We start from the raw sequence: 16,903 nt of genomic DNA, 5'->3' as shown, positions 1-16,903 counted from the left end.
TCAAGCTTCTATTCTGGAATTATTTTTATGGCTTACTTTATTTTAATTAGTTTCTAATAAATTAAAAGAATTTATTCAATTGATATTGCATACTATTCTTTATTAAATAAGTGTTGGAACCAAAATGTGATTCACAAATGAACTTTATAAGGTGAATTCTGGCTTTTATTTCATCTTTTATTTTTTCTATTTCTTCATCTTCTCTTTACTATTCTTTAGTTCTTATTTTATTCTCCAGAATGACACTGCCTTAATGCAGTTTAGCATTTGACATAAAACTTAGATGCAAAAACAAACAAACAAACAAACAAAAACAAAAACTTAGATGCAAATAAAGAATGGTTACTATACATTTAAAGATATTTCTTAAATTTAAAAAATGCTAACTCAATATTGAGATTATGCATCAACGGGACATTAGGTTCTTCCTTCCTTTCTCTTTTTTATCTGGTGTGAATTTTAAGAGTCTAACTTGATAAGATGTGGATGGGCTAACCTACTGTGATCTGTATAGGTCACCTCTAGAACAAGATTAAAGCATACATATTCTTTATTATCGCTGAGATAGATGCATATGCTAATTTAATAGCATTTGGACATACTATAACTCAAGACAAGTTCAGTTGAAAGATTTCCATTCACAAATACACTGAAAAGGACTCTTTACTGAGCAGAATTTAATATAGCTGATACTAATGTGTGGACTAGGCAGTCACCTAAATAGCAAAATTTGGATTCTGCTTATAATATCAGTTTCATCATCTCTTATCCCATAATTTTCACTTATTTTTTTTTAGTTTGATAAGCCATTTATTATCTTCAAGAGTTCCAAATTAAAAGTTCTCAGTATGATAGTTAAACTAGAATGTAAGCTTTGGGTTCTACCACATCTGCATGTACTGTTCTAATGATTACTAATACCTCTGGCACACTCTTCCTGTCACGTAAAGGCACTCGATACCTGTACGAGTGTTTTCTTTTTAAATAACTGAATAAGTGGACAATGAATAAAGGAATAAACACATTTTAGTCCAATAATTACAACTAGTCTCCGGGCTTTGGAGAAGCAACATATCCAGAGGGATAAAAAAACATCTTTTAAAAAAAGCCATTCTATGGGGTGCCTGGGTGGCTCAGTGGGTTAAAGCCTCTGCCTTTGTCTCAGGTCATGATCCCAGGGTCCTGGGATCGAGCCCCGCACTGGGATCTCTGCTTGGCGGGGAGCCTGCTTCCTCTTCTCTCTCTGCCTGCCTCTCTGCCTGCTTGTGCTCTCTCTTTGTCAAATAAATAAATAAAATCTTTAAAAAAATAAAAAAGCCATTCTAAGCACACTTGTTTTATTTCACAAATCTGCAATATGTAGGTTCTGAATATATGTACAAAGAAAATGTTGGTACAAGATAAATAAGCAAGAGCTATAAGATTGAGTAGGCACATGTATTTTTTTTTTAATCTTTCACATGGATTTATCAGAAAGTCCAAATGAACTATGCTTATTACTATTTTTTTGTTGTTGTTTTTAGCCTATGTTTTAAAACAGTGATGTCAGGTTTGCATCCAAATTTGGCTGGCCCTACTGCAAAAATATCGGATAATTGTAAGATAGCTGGCTAAAATACATATTTTGGTTTCAATCATAACTGAGTCACTCACTATAAGAATAATGTTAGAGATTCAGGGAGGTATGGAGTTTTCTAGAACTTTTTATTTTTTTAATCAATATTCTGAGTTTTTGGATATCTGTATCTAATATGTGCTATTGATTCAATGTCCTTCATATATGTGTGCTTTATTTGTATAATTTTATAATTTATATAATTACATAATATAATATATAATATAATGTATAATAATATTAATTTTTATAATTTATATTTTGTTATATTTCTGAGAATAATTTGGTGTCAGATTTATGTTATAAATCATCAGCATTTAAAAAAGTTTCATAACTCAGGGGCGCCTGGGCAGCTCAGTGGGTTAAAGCTTCTGCCTTTGGTTCGGGTCATGTTCCCAGGGTTCTGGGATAGAGCACCGCACTGGGTTCCCTGCTCAGCATGGAGCCTGCTTCCTCCTCTCTCTCTGCCTACTTGTGATCTCTGTTTGTCAAATAAATAAATAAAATCTTTAAAAAAATTTTTCATAGCTCAGTCTTTGTATTTTATTATGCTAATTCCCCTTGTGACATACCCTTAAGGAGGTATACAATTTATTTGTGCACATCAACATGACAAAAAAAAACATTAGTTGTATAATATTTGGCTTTTATCAGTTTTCAAAATATAAAAATATAAAAATCATTTTAGTAATAATTTCATATGTATGCATAATATATACATATATGTGTATATACAACAGTACATACATGTTTATATATGTTAAATATAATTCTGTTATTTATATAATATATAATTAAGTATATATTGGAAGGTATTAAGTTACAAATCAAAGTTCACTTCTTATCATATATTATTTGTGCAAAAGACTTCATATGAACAAAAAGAGAATCTCAAATTCATAGTTGAATTCTACAACTTATTTGTTACTTGATAACATGTATTTTGCTTGATTAGTTTGGATTGCTATATTTATTGTAGGTAGATTTAATGTCAAATAATATGACATTGAACATTAGATTTATGGGACAATTTACATGTGAACTTTAAGAGAAAATCAAATAAGCCATAAAATAAAACACTATGTATTTTATCACTTGTAATTACTTAAGAAATTGACCAAGGAGAATGCAAATTGCTCATTGGTGTCAATTGCTGAGTTGACAAAAAATAATAAAATATGATTTAGAAGGCAATTTTTAAATGATCTAGATGTAAATGTAAAAATTTAGGCTGGAGATAGAGTGCAGGTTTTAAATATATGATGTCGTGTCTACACAACACATTTTGGCAAGTAATGTATTGATACATAAGGCCACAAACAGCAGTTACTTGACAGCTGGCATCCTGCATTTATCATAGAGAAAAACTGCTGATTGTATTTCAGTTTTTCACCTGTATATACACAAACAGAAATATTGATTGTCATCCAAAGGAGCATCCTGGAAAAGATAGGTCACTGATTTCCCCCAAGGAAAGATTTCATTAAAATACTTCTTTTAAACTCTTACTTTCGGGGGCGCCTGGGTGGCTCAGTGGGTTAAGCCGCTGCCTTCGGCTCAGGTCATGATCTCAGGGTCCTGGGATCGAGTCCCGCATCGGGCTCTCTGCTCTTCAGGGAACCTGCTTCTCTCTCTCTCTCTCTCTCTCTGCCTGCCTCTCCATCTACTTGTGATCTCTGTCTGTCAAATAAAGAAATAAAAATCTTAAAAAAAAAAAAATAAACTCTTGCTTTTGGACTTCATTTTGACATAACTGTCCTATACAGTTTCAATCACAATTCTATTTTGATATTCTTAGACTGTCAGCTATATTCTGACATACTGATGTAATTCATACCTTTAAACCATTGTATTGGAGGAGAAAATCTTCTGAAACTCAACAGTTTTAATAAAAGTGTAAATGGTTTATGTATCATACACTGCTCATGAAATTTCATCAGGACTAGGACCTTTACATATAGTGGCAACAAAAATTTAAAATTAAATATATTAGCCAATTGAGGAACAAATTGTATGAACCAGTGATAATTATCTTTTGAACTCTGGTTGCCTGGGGTTTCAAAGATGAGGGTTCCTCAGGGAATGTATATGTGTGAATTCAAGACAAACACAAAAAATACTAAATAGCCATATGATTGATACATGAAAATTGAATATGATGAAATGTGATATATAATGTGGATGTATATGATTAATCAGCAAAGGAAAGAATCAGATCTTAGCAATAAGAGTTCAGATTGGTCTAGGAGGTGTTACTTAAACATTTGTAACAGAGGAAGAAATTGAGTTGAGTCTGGAGGAAAGGTATGTTTGCTTGGATAGAAAATGGATATCATCTTCGGAGACTAGAAAAATATTGCAGGAGATGACTGATGAGCACTTGTGCCTGTGTGCTTGTACACACACTTAGAGAAGCATGATGAGCTAGAGGAATGAGGCAAGATCTTCTTTCTCTCATTTTGCAGCAAATAATGAGCAAATCCCTGGTATCAGTAAGAAGTTGGTGAGCATATTGCCCCTAAATCTAAGTAAATAGAAGACGCTTTATATTGTAATTCAATGTTGTGAAGGAGACAGATGTTCCAAATGTGTTAGGTATCAGGAGAATAGATTCAGTCTTTCAGGCAATTTTTAGTATAAGATGTATGATTCTTTTTTTAAAAGTAGATTTATTTATTTTAGAGAGAGAGATAGAGAGAGTGGGGTGGGGAGGAGCAGAGGGAAAGAGAGACTCTGGCAGACTCTCCACTGAGTGATCCCAGGACCCTGGGATCATGACCTGAGTTGAAATCAAGAGTCAGAACCTCAGCCAACTGAGCCACCCAGGTACCCCAGATGTATGATTCTTAAACATATATTCAGTAGTAAGGAAAGGAAAAAAGACATATACAATGGCAAACTGTTAATCAAAGCAAAAAACTACCAGTGGTGTTCTTCCTGTGTTACTTCCTGGTCAGAAGTGAAATGGAAAACTACAGGAGGTAACCTGCCCAGGGAAATAGTAAATCTGATTCTTCAACTTCCCACATTTTTAAAAGTGACATACATTCATTGTATTGAGTAAAGATAGGGATTTTATTTATTTTTTTTTAAAGATAAGAATTTTAGTGCTTGAATTCCATTTATAAAAATTTATAAATACATAAAAAGTTTTGTTGTAAATTCAACTTTCATCTCAATAATCTAGGATTTCATCTGAGTGAATTTCCTGGTGTGTCAATATAACTATTGGCACATGGAATTTTCTTGGATGTTTTGGGACTAAAGTTCAGTAAATGGACAACTTAATTTTGCCAGCCTAAACAGGCTGACCCACTAAACATGGAATGGATGACTGTGTCCAAAGCCAAAAGGCATGCAGTTACTCAGAGAGCAGTGGAAGAAGGAAGAAAGCAAACGAGTAATAATGGGAGGCTGGTTGGATCCTGCTTAGAACAGCCTCTCTTAACTAAATAATTTTGTCACTCAGAGAAGCCTCCTTGAATCCCCTGTCACCCTGGTGGGATTGAACATTGAAAAATCCATAGTCAACATCTACATATATTCATCCATAACAAAATGAATAAGCTCAGTCTGATAAATGAACAATTAGCATAGGTAAAACTAGTGGTTTTTTTTTTCTGTTTTTGTTGTTGTTTTGTTTTTAATTGTGCTTTTTGACTATTTGGGTCAAAATAGTCAATTTGATATGAGAAGAAATAAAGACAGAATTATATGTTAAAGTAAAGAAGCCTTGTTAGAATTGATTAAAGTTCAGAACTAAATAATTATTTGCATCTGGCCAGCAAGTGAAAAGAAATACTGATGATCTGAAAGTATCTGATTTTGAAAAAATATCAAAGTTGCAAGATTACTCAAATTTCCATTTATTTATATCCAGAGCAAAAGAATACTTTTGTTTCATTAAAATGGATTTATTTATTTATTTAAATTTTTAAAAAAGATTTTATTTATTTGACAGAGAGAGATCACAAGTAGGCAGAGAGGCAGGCAGAGAGAGAGGAGGAAGCAGGCTCCCTGCTGAGCAGAGAGCCTGACAGGGGACTTGATCCCCGGACCCTGAGATCATGACCTGAGCCGAAGGCAGAGGCTTTAACCCTCTGAGCCACCCAGGCGCCCCTCATTAAAATGGATTTAAGTGAAATGTAATTTGCTCAAAATTTAAAACCTTCACTGAGAAAGATAATTTAAAAAGTATAATTGTGGTATAGTAAGACTATTAAATATATTTTTTATCATGACCCAACTAAATTATGGTAAAACTCTTTCATTTTAAGAATGATGAACCCATAATTTTAAAGATGGCTTACTGTAATTTAAAAAGGGGGCAAGGTACGGGCACGTGGCTGGCTCAGTTGGTAGAGCATGTGATTCTTGATCTCAGGATTGTGAGTTCGAGTCTCATGTTGGGTATAGAGATTACTTAAGAATAAAATCTTAAAAAAAATTAAAAAATAAAAATAAGAAGGGGGCAGGGTATAAAATGAATGAGGCAAAACTAGAAAGGAAAATGAGATCTCTGAGAATAATTTTAAAGAAATAGGAAATAGAGATTTCCACCAGAAACATGATACATTCTTAAAAAAAAAAGCTCTCCATTTGAAAAATAGGAAAAATAAAACTGTAATTCAGATATATCTATTAAATATATATATAAATATTATATATAGATTTCTTTAAAAGCCTATGTTAAGAAATAATCTTATACAAAAACAAGAAGGGAATGGGATTCAAAATCAGCCATCATGGCACTATTCTCTTTTTTATATGTTATTTATTACACATTGTAAATTTAACAAGGTTCTTAAGAATTAGATCATGTAGGTTAATGATTAGTTTGAATTGATCAGTTATTTGAGGTTCATTATGGCATCGGGGAAGACAACTGATTAGAAAAAATATAAAACTATACCACATAATTTGTAAAACACACCATATTTTTGTTTTTTTTCTGTCTTTTCATGCAGAATAACTTCTCAACATCAGAACAAGAGCTGTGACTTTTCCTACTTACTAAACTAAACACACACACTAGGCTTCCTGGGCTGTGATGAGAAGGGGGTGAAATGAGGATTGGAATTCAGTTAAGGATTTTTAAAGCCCGAAGAATAGATAATGTTCCCATTTAATCAAGCTTTGGGTTTTAATCGATTTGGGGATAAGGACACAAACTCCTTTGTTTGCTGTTCCATGTCCTTAAATAGTCTCGTGGGGGGAAGTCATCAAAGTGTATTCTGTAAATGTGGAATTAACAAGGCAAAACTAAAGACACTTAGGTTTGCATCATAAATTGTGGCTATTGACTCAATTGTCTAGAGAAAGGTCTAATCTGTTTTTCTGATTATCTAAAAATTTAACCTTTTCCATTTCTCAATTGGAAAAATGTTGGCTTAGCTTTGTCAACATATCTAGTGCCAGTCAAATAAAGGTGTAACTTCAGTTAAAAAATGAATTTCAAGGAAGAAACAGTTTTCATTTATACAACAATTGAGGATTGCATATGAATGAAATTCCAATTTAAATGAAAGCTGTTTGAGTATTTATGTCAGCTTTATCTACACAGAGGTCTACTTTTTTTATGTAAAAATAAAGTGATTATGAAAAATTATACCACTTTGGAGACTGAATTAATTTGAATTTTGAAAAAAAATACTTATAGAGCAGATTTTCTTCATAAGATGTCACTTCTTAAAAGCATGAAAGCCTTAATCTTTCCTTATTTTTATTGAAATCAGAGTGGTTAATAGCACTTCATTGAGATTTGTACAGTTTCTACATTTATGTAATTTGACTAGTTTTTCTTAAATGCAATTAACTTTTATGTTCCAGAATGATTTAACAGTGATGGTAATAAATATCACAAGTTAACTGTCAATTGATACTTGAATCATGTTCTAGTTGATACTACAGTGGGGTTGCCTGTTATTTGACACACAGACAAAAAAGGCTTTTACATTTTGCATTCAAATTGGTTCATGATAAACAGCAAAAACCATTTATATCCTTACCTTTCCGTGAGTCTAACAGGAAAAACTAATTTGTTTATATATACATATGTATTAATTCCTATATCCTGGATAAGATAGCTTTATAATATTATAGTATTAAAATACCATATACATTTTAGGAAAATGATTGATTGAAAGAAATTTTAATATTTTCATTCTGTTACACCTATTTTAAGACTAAGAGCAAGAGGTTTTTGACTCATTCTGTAAGTGGGATAACATGATTTATGATATGAAGTAATAAGGTGGTATCTTTCACAAAATTGGGTAAAACGCTCTTGAAATAGAATGTGATTTAGTGTGTAAAAATGTTTTCATTTGTTCTCCTGAGGTATCTGTATCTGGAGGATTGACTCAGATCCTGGTCTTGCATACTTGGAAATTTTATTTTATCAGTTTGCTCAGGGACTATCAGGGTGAATGAATGAGGCTAACCAAATTCCTCAGGACAATTTGGTAATGTTAACTCAGGAAAACAGTGTACATAATACATAAAGACATATTATACATAATACTTTTTGTTTTTTAAAATGTCTCTCTTTTTAAAATTCTTTTTTATTTTTTATTTTTTATAAACATATATTTTTATCCCCAGGGGTACAGGTCTGTGAATCACCAGGTTTACACACTTCACAGCACTCACCAAAGCACATACCCTCCCCAATGTCCATAATCCCACCCCCTTCTCCCAACCCCCCTCCCCCCAGCAACCCTCAGTTTGTTTTGTGAGATTAAGAATCACTTATGGTTTGTCTCCCTCCCAATTCCATCTTGTTTCATTTATTCTTCTCGTACCCACTTAAGCCCCCATGTTGCATCACCACTTCCTCATATCAGGGAGATCATATGATAGTTGTCTTTCTCCGCTTGACTTATTTCGCTAAGCATGATACGCTCTAGTTCCATCCATGTTGTCGCAAATGGCAAGAGTGGCTAAAATGTATCTTAAAAACAGAATTAATTTGCTTAGAATCAGAGCAAAAGATATGAATATTTTTATTCATCTTTAAACTGAAATGGGAAATAATTCCTGCCGTACCATGTGTCCTCATAAGACCCAACTGAGTCTGATTAGGAGAAAGCTGGATAAGCACCTTTGTTCTTTTTCTATAACCTCTCTAATTCACAACCTATGTAGCTCAGTACCTCTCTGTAATACCAGCTTCATGAAGTTTATTATTTTTTTAATTTTTAAAAAAGATTTCATTTATTTAAAAGAGTGAGAAAGAGATAGAGAGAGAGAATGAGTGAGAGAGAGCATGAGTGGGGGGGGGCGGGGCAGAAGGAGAGGGAGAAGAAGATTCCATGATGAATGTGGAGCTCCTGGGGCTCCATCCCTGGATGCAGAGATCATGACCTGAGTGGAAGGCAGACGTTTAACTGACTGAGCCACCCACATGTCCTTCAGCTTCATGAAGTTTAAATTTCTATTAATATAACTTCTTTTAAATGGAACACAATTTAGGGTGGCCACTTTCTATTACATCATGTGAGGCATTCATTTATCTATCAATAATAAGCTATATCTAAATATAAGTAGGACCAGTTACTAGAGAACTTTTTCCATATGTCTCTTCTGTGTTGTTATTTTGTAACTGCCATTTATATAGACAGAGTTTCTAATCTTACCTATGAATTTTGTGGTGCATCTCAGTTTTGAGTTAATAACTATTTCTTTTCTCATTAAACCCGTAAAAGAAATTAGTATTTTCCAAACTCTGATACAAGAACACTGGTTTTTAACAAAGATTTCAATAGTGTTTAGCAAGATGAGGAAAAAAAAAAGCTTTTTTCTAAGGCTAAATATATTGAATCTATTTATGGCATTATAGTTTCTGTACTTTAATAAAAAGATGTTGATGATAAAAAATAGTACACATATTCATTTCTTAGTGGCCTTGGAAAAATAAAATACTAGAGATTATATATAGGAGTAGCATCACTTCCTTCTCTCTTCCTCTCCTTTTCCCTCCAAGAACAACTATTGGACTAACAAAACTTTCCCATTTTTTCGAAGATTGTAAATAAGTCTGCCCAAAGGTTTGGGGATGGGTGCAAATGGATCATAAAAATAGAGTGACACTGTTGAATGTGTGAGAATCATTGCCAGGAAGCAGATCTAGGAAATTTACCAGAATGCCCAAATATTTTACCTATCTATTTTTCCATAAGAAGGGCAGTATGGGGGGCACCTGGGTGGCTCAGTGGGTTAAAACCTCTGCCTTCGGCTCAGGTCATGATCCCAGGATCCTGGGATCGAGCCCCATATCAGGCTCTCTGCTCATCGGGGAGCCTGCTTCCCCTCCTCTCTCTCTGCCTGCTTCTCTGCTTGCTTGTACTCTATCTCTCTGTCAAATAAATAAATAAAATCTTAAAAAAAAAAAAAAAAGAAGGGCAGTATGGGAATGAGGAGATAACCTGGAAATAAATTTTTGAAATTGTGGTAAGAAAATATATAAAGAGCCTCAGCTTGGGTATAAGAGAAATCTATACAGGAGTCAATTTGTTATTGTTGTTGTTGTTTTTTAAGATATTATTTATTATTTATTTGACAGACAGAGATCACGAGTAGGCAGGGAGGCAGACAGAGAGAGAAGAGGAAGCAGGCTCTCCGAGGGGCAGAGAGCCCGATGCCGGGCTCGATCCCAAGACTCCGGGATCATGACCCAAGCCGGAGGCAGAGGCCTTAACCCACTGAGTCACTCAGGCACCCCTACAGGAGTCAATTTGTATAGAAGCCTGTTGCTCCAAGGTCTCCAAAAGCATATTTGCTTTTGAGGACTGAGAAGCCTCATGAGAAATGAATTTGTACTCCATCTCCAGCTCATGGCAATATTGATTGGAACACAACACAATTTAATTTTTGAAGAATATTTTCCAAATGGGTGCTAGTAAGTTTTTATTACTACTTTTTATATTGTGTCTTTGGCATTAGGGAAAAAGCCTCCAAATTTGTAAACATTTTTGCCCTTTATGATTTGGTGAAATATTTTCTGTGGCTTAAATATAGATTTCATTTTTCTTCAACATTACACTGGAAAATCTATGTATTTTTTCTGGCATACAAGGCTTAGTGTCTGTTTGTTTATTTATACATACTGTAGTTTTCACTTAATAAATGACCTTGATCTGGGCTTCAATCTTAGCTCTGCCACATATAGACTATGAGATCCAGGGCAAGGCATGGAGGCTCCTGAGCCTTTTTCCCTCCTGTGTGAAACTTGGCTTCAATAGTAAATACTACATAGGATTCTAATTAGGATTGTGTGAGATCCCCCACATAGATTCTCACTCCAGAGTATGGCACATGTAAGACTATCAGTACAAGTTAGTTATTTTTGTTAATAGTGATAGCATGTTGTATTGTAGAAAAAAATAGCTTATTTTGAGCTTTGTCTTTGGGTAGGCAACCTGTTATTTTTCCACTAGTTTTGCTTATTAAAACTTCATTTCATTCAACATAATTTTCAAGATGTATTTTTCCCTTTATTAATGTTTTATATATTATTGTACTTCCGTCCTAGATTTAAGTTTGAGTTGCTTTCAATTTAAGAAAGCTTACTTAATCTTGTCTTTGTCTTGTCTTTACTTCTGTTCTAAAGGTCTAACTTCTTTATCAATACGTCTATAATACGTCATCTACATCTCTTATTTCTCCAAACATTTGTCCATAATTGATACTTTTTCTTTTCTTTTTTTCCTGTTCTATAGTAGAGCTCATATGCCTCCCTTATATGATGAGAATAAAAATATTTTTTTCTATCCCACTTCAATCACCCCTCCCCTACTTTTTGTAATATGCTTTATTTCCAAGAAACCTTTCAGCTGTTATCACCTAGGGTAACAATAGCATTTAGGGGTAAATATTTCTAAGGAAAGAAAAGTGCATGACATAGGGAGAATTTCTATCAGGCAGGGATGTAACGCCTTCCTATAAAAAGAAGACTATCTGGGCTTGAGAGGAAGAATCTTGCCAATGTGATCTTTGTACTTTAAGATTTGTCTTCCATATAAAAATGAGATAATATATTTCATACCCTATTACTAAACCTTTGCTCCTCATGCACAACTTTATATTTCTTGCTAATTTAAGTCCATTTAATTTAGCCCTTTATTGCATTATTGAATTAGATATTGGAAAGGCAAATACCATTAGAAAAAGAGAAGTATAGAAGATGCGAGGAGTTCTTAATACAAGAGTAAGAAAAGACTTTCAGACACTGGAAAGAAGAGTCAAGGCATGATAGAAGGGTATTACATTAAGAAAGACTTTTTATTAGTTCTGAACCCCAAAAGACAGTAAGACCAGGAACAGAGGATGGCTTGAAAAGAAAAGAAAAGAAAAGAAATAAAACAGGAATCTTGTGCCTTGGATCACTAGAGTAGAAGAGATTGGATGGCAAAATTAGGGAGTAGATCTTTGGTTCTCCACGGCCTGTACGTGGCAAGTAGAGGATACAGGTATACAAGATGTCTCAAGGGCCCATCAGCCCAGAGCTAGTGGAGGATCAAGAGAGTTGGCTGGTGAGCTCACCTGGAGGCTTATTGCAGGGAGGGGAAGAATTATGATTCACAGAGGGCTCAAATTAGGGGTTAGTGTTTGAATGGACATTGCAACCCCTCCTCAAGGGCTCTGTGGTATGAAATGATTGCAGAAGCTGGGCTTACAGTGCAAAAAGAGGCCTCTGTGCATCCTTCTAAGACTTCCTGAAATAGAGCCAAAGTTGTACCAACTATGGAAGTGGCACCTCACAGCTCAACATAGCACCTGAATATTTATTTTTAAAAGTGCTTGTATTATGAACAAGAAGTCTTTGAATAACCTTTATTTTCAGGAATGACAAGAGTTAACAAAGTAACATAAACTTTGGTTTATTTTGGTGAGGAAACTGAATGATAGTGTCTAAATTTTGGTCAATGGGGATTATAATTCTTCTGCTGCATTTTGTGTTTCCTCTTAATGTTTTATGTTCACCCTATTTGCTATTTTACTTCCACTTTATGATAGTTTTTCGGCATTGTGTGTGTGTGTGCATGTGTGTGTGTGCCTCTTTTCAAAGAACCTGATTTTTTTTCCCTCCTTCTATATTCTGGAGAGGATATCAAAGGTAAGAACCTTGGGCTGGTTAAGTTACATTCAGAGGCATTATTTCTATGAAGTCTTGAGATTGTTTTGTTTCCCTTCTACTGAAAAAAATAATACCAGGTTCTCAATGAATTTTTTTTTAATTTAAATTCAATTATCCATCATAGAGTACATCATTAATTTCAGATGTAGAGTTCAATAATTCATCAGTTGCATATAACACCCAGTGCTCATCACATCACATACAATGAATGTTTTTGAATAAATATTTGAGGGACTATACAGAGTACATTTATTGCTTTTCAAGAGACTAGCTACTGCTAAAAATATGAGTCAGAGGTAAAGATTGATCAAGAAGTCTGGTAACAAGCCATAGAACACCGTTTCATTTGGGCTATCACCTAAATCTCATCAAATCAGTAGCAGAAAGTCAGCAGACACTAGTCATGCTGCAAGCAGTTGACTGACAGCCCCCGTCAGGTAAGCTGGACAGATAGACAAGGCTATGTCTTCATAAAGTGGTCATAAATAGAGCAGAGAGATCCGGAGAGGTCATCTGGTCTTAGTACAGGCTTAAGGGTCCAAGAAGGATGTGGAAGCTAGCTATAGAAGAAAGTTAGTTGATGTTAATTGTAAGGAACATCTTAGCAGTCCACAGTAGCTAAAAATCAAGGAAAATTAAAGATGAATCAGTGAGGGATGGGATGGGTAGATATAAAGGACTTATTTTCCATTTTTTTTAATTTTTAATTTTTTATTTTTTATTAACATATATTTTTATCCCCAGGGGTACAGGTCTGTGAATCTCCAGCTTTACACACTTCACAGCCCTCACCATAGCACATACCCTCCCCAATGTCCATAACACCACACCCATCCCCCCAGCAACCCTCAGTTTGTTTTGTGAGATTAAGAGTCACTTATGGTTTGTTTCCCACCCAATCGCATCTTGTTTCATTTATTCTTCTCCTACCCCCTTAAGCCCCCATGTTGCATCACCACTTCCTCATATCAGGGAGATCATATGATAGTTGTCTTTCTCTGCTTGACTTATTTCACTAACCATGATACCCTCTAATTCCATCCACGTCGTCACAAATGGCAAGATTTCATTTCTTTCGATGGCTGCATGGTATTCCATTGTGTATATATACCACATCTTCTTGATCCATTTATCTGTTGATGGCATCTAAGTTCTTTCCATAGTTTGGCTATTGTAGACATTGCTGCTATAAACAATCGGGTTCTTTCCATAGTTTGGCTATTGTAGACATTGCTGCTATAAACATTTGGGTGCACGTGCCCCTTCGGATCACTACGTGTGTATCTTTTGGGTAAATACCCAGTAGTGCAATTGCTGGGTCATAGGGCAGTTCTATTTTCAACATTTTGAGGAACCTCCATGCTGTTTTCCAGAGTGGTTGCACCAGCATGCATTCCCACCAACAGTGTAGGAGGGTTCCCCTTTCTCTGCATCCTCGCCAGCATCTGTCATTTCCTGACTTGTTGATTTTAGCCATTCTGAGTGGTGTGAGGTGATATCTCATTGTGGTTTTGATTTGTATTTCCCTGATGCTGAGTGATATGGAGCACTTTTTCATGTATCTGTTGGCTATCTGGATGTCTTCTTTGCAGAAATGTCTGTTCATGTCTTCTGCCCATTTCTTGACTGGATTATTTGTTCTTTGGGTGTTGAGTTTGCTAAGTTCTTTATAGATTTTGGACACTAGCCCTTTATCTGATATGTCGTTTGCAAATATCTTCTCCCATTCTGTTAGTTCTCTATTGGTTTGGTTAACTATTTCCTTTGCTGTGCAAAAGCTTTTGATCTTGATGAAATCCCAATAGTTCATTTTTTCCCTCGCTTCCCTTGCCTTTGGCGATGTTCCTAGGAAGAAGTTGCTGCAACTGATTTGAGGAGGTTCCTACCCATGTTTTCCTCAAGGATTTTGATAGATTCCTTTCTCACCTTGTGGTCTTTCATCCATTTTGAGTCTATTTTTGTGTGTGGTGTAAGGAAATGATCCAATTTCATTTTTCTGCATGTGGCTGTCCAATTTTCCCAACACCATTTATTGAAGAGGCTGTCTTTTTTCCATTGGACATTCTTACCTTCTTTGTCAAAGATTAGTTGATCATAGAGCTGAAGGTCTATTTCTGGGCTCTCTATTCTGTTCCATTGATCTATGTGTCTGTTTTTGTGCCAGTACCATGCTGTCTTGATGATGGCAGTTTTATAATAGAGCTTGAAGTCCGGAATTGTGATGCCACCAACTTTGGCTTTATTTTTCAATATTCCTTTGACTATTTGAGGTCTTTTCTAGTTCCATATACATTTTAGGATTATTTGTTCCATTTCTTTGAAAAAAATGGATGGTATTTTGATAGGAATTGCATTAAATGTGTAGATTGCTTTAGGTAGCATAGACATTTTCACAATATTTGTTCTTCCAATCCATGAGCATGGAATATTTTTCCATTACTTTGTGTCTTCCTCAATTTCTTTCATGAGAACTTTATAATTTTCTGCGTATAGATTCTGTGCCTCTTTGGTTAGATTTATTCCTAGGTATCTTATGGTTTGGGGTGCAATTGTAAAGGGGATGGACTCCTTAATTTCTCTTTGTTCTGTCTTGTTGTTGGTGTAGAGAAATGCAACTGATTTCTGTGCATTGATTTTATATCCTGACACTTTACTGAATTCCTGTACAAGATCTAGCAGTTTTGGAGTGGAGCCTTTTGGGTTTTCCACATATAGTATCATATCATCTGTGAAGAGTGATAGTTTGACTTCTTCTTTGCCTATTTGGATGCATTTAATTTCCTTTTTTTGTCTGATTGCTGAGGCTAGGATTTCTAGTACTATGTTGAATAGCAGTGGTGATAATGGACATCCCTGCCATGTTCCTGACCTTAGCAGAAAAGCTTTCAGTTTTTCTCCATTGAGAATGATATTTGCGGTGCGTTTTTCATAGATGGCTTTGATAATATTGAGGTATGTGCCCTCTATCCCTACAGTGTGAAGAGTTTTGATCAGATGCTCTTTCAGCATCTTTGTCAAATGCTCTTTCAGCATCTATTGAGAGTATCATATGGTTCTTGTTCTTTCTTTTATTAACGTATTGTATCAGATTGATTGATTTGTGGATGTTGAACCAACCTTGCAGCCCTGGAATAAATCCCACTTGGTTGTCGTGAATAATCCTTTTAATGTACTGTTGAATCCTATTGGCTAGTATTTTGGTGAGAATTTTCGCATCTGTGTTCATCAAGGATATTGGTCTGTAGTTCTCTTTCTCTTTTTTTAAAATTTTTTATTTTTTATGAACATATGTTTTTATCACCAGGGTTGTAGTTCTCTTTTTTGATGGGATCCTTGTCTATTTTTGGGATCAAGGTGATGTTAGCCTCATAAAATGAGTTTGGAAGTTTTCCTTCATTTCTATTTTTTGGAACAGGTTCAGGAGAATAGGAATTAATTCTTTCAATGTTTGGTAGAATTCCCCTGGGAAGCCATCATGCCCTGGGCTTTTGTTTGTTTGGAGATTTTTGATGACTGTTTCAATCTCCTTACTGGTTATGGCTCTGTTCAGGTTTTCTATTTCTTCCTGGTTCAGTTGTGGTAGTTTATATGTCTCTAGGAACGCATCCCTTTCTTCCAGATTGTCAAATTTGTTGTCATAGAGTTGCTCATAGTATGTTCTTATAATTGTCTGTATTTCTTTGGTGTTGTGATCTGTCCTCTTTCATTCATGATTTTATTGATTTGGATCCTTTTTCTTTTCTTTTTGATAAGTCTGGCCAGGGGTTTATCAATCTTATTAATTCTTTCAAAGAATCAGCTCCTAGTTTTGTTGATTTGGTCTATTGTTTTTTTGGTCTCTGTTTCATTGATTTCTGCTCTGATCTTTATGATTTCTCTTCTCCTGCTGGGTTTAGGGTTTCTTTCTTGTTCTTTCTCCAGCTCCTTTAGGTGAAGGGTTAGGTTGTGTACTTGAGAACTTTCTTGTTTCTTGAGAAAGGCTTGTACTGCCATATATTTTCCTCTCGGGACTGCCTTTGTTGTGTCCCACAGATTTTGAACCATTGTGTTTTCTTTATCATTTGTGTACATGAATTTTTTCAATTCTTCTTTAATTTCCTGGTTGACCCATTCTTTCTTTAGAAGGATGCTGTTTAGTCTCCATGTATTTG

This window comes from Mustela putorius, unplaced genomic scaffold (assembly GCF_011764305.1).
Source record: "Mustela putorius furo isolate JIRA1106 unplaced genomic scaffold, ASM1176430v1.1 tig00003871_pilon_pilon_pilon, whole genome shotgun sequence".
Classification (NCBI taxonomy): Eukaryota; Metazoa; Chordata; class Mammalia; order Carnivora; family Mustelidae; genus Mustela; species Mustela putorius.
The sequence above is the reverse complement of the archived record's forward strand: the minus strand, read 5'-3'. Positions refer to the sequence as shown.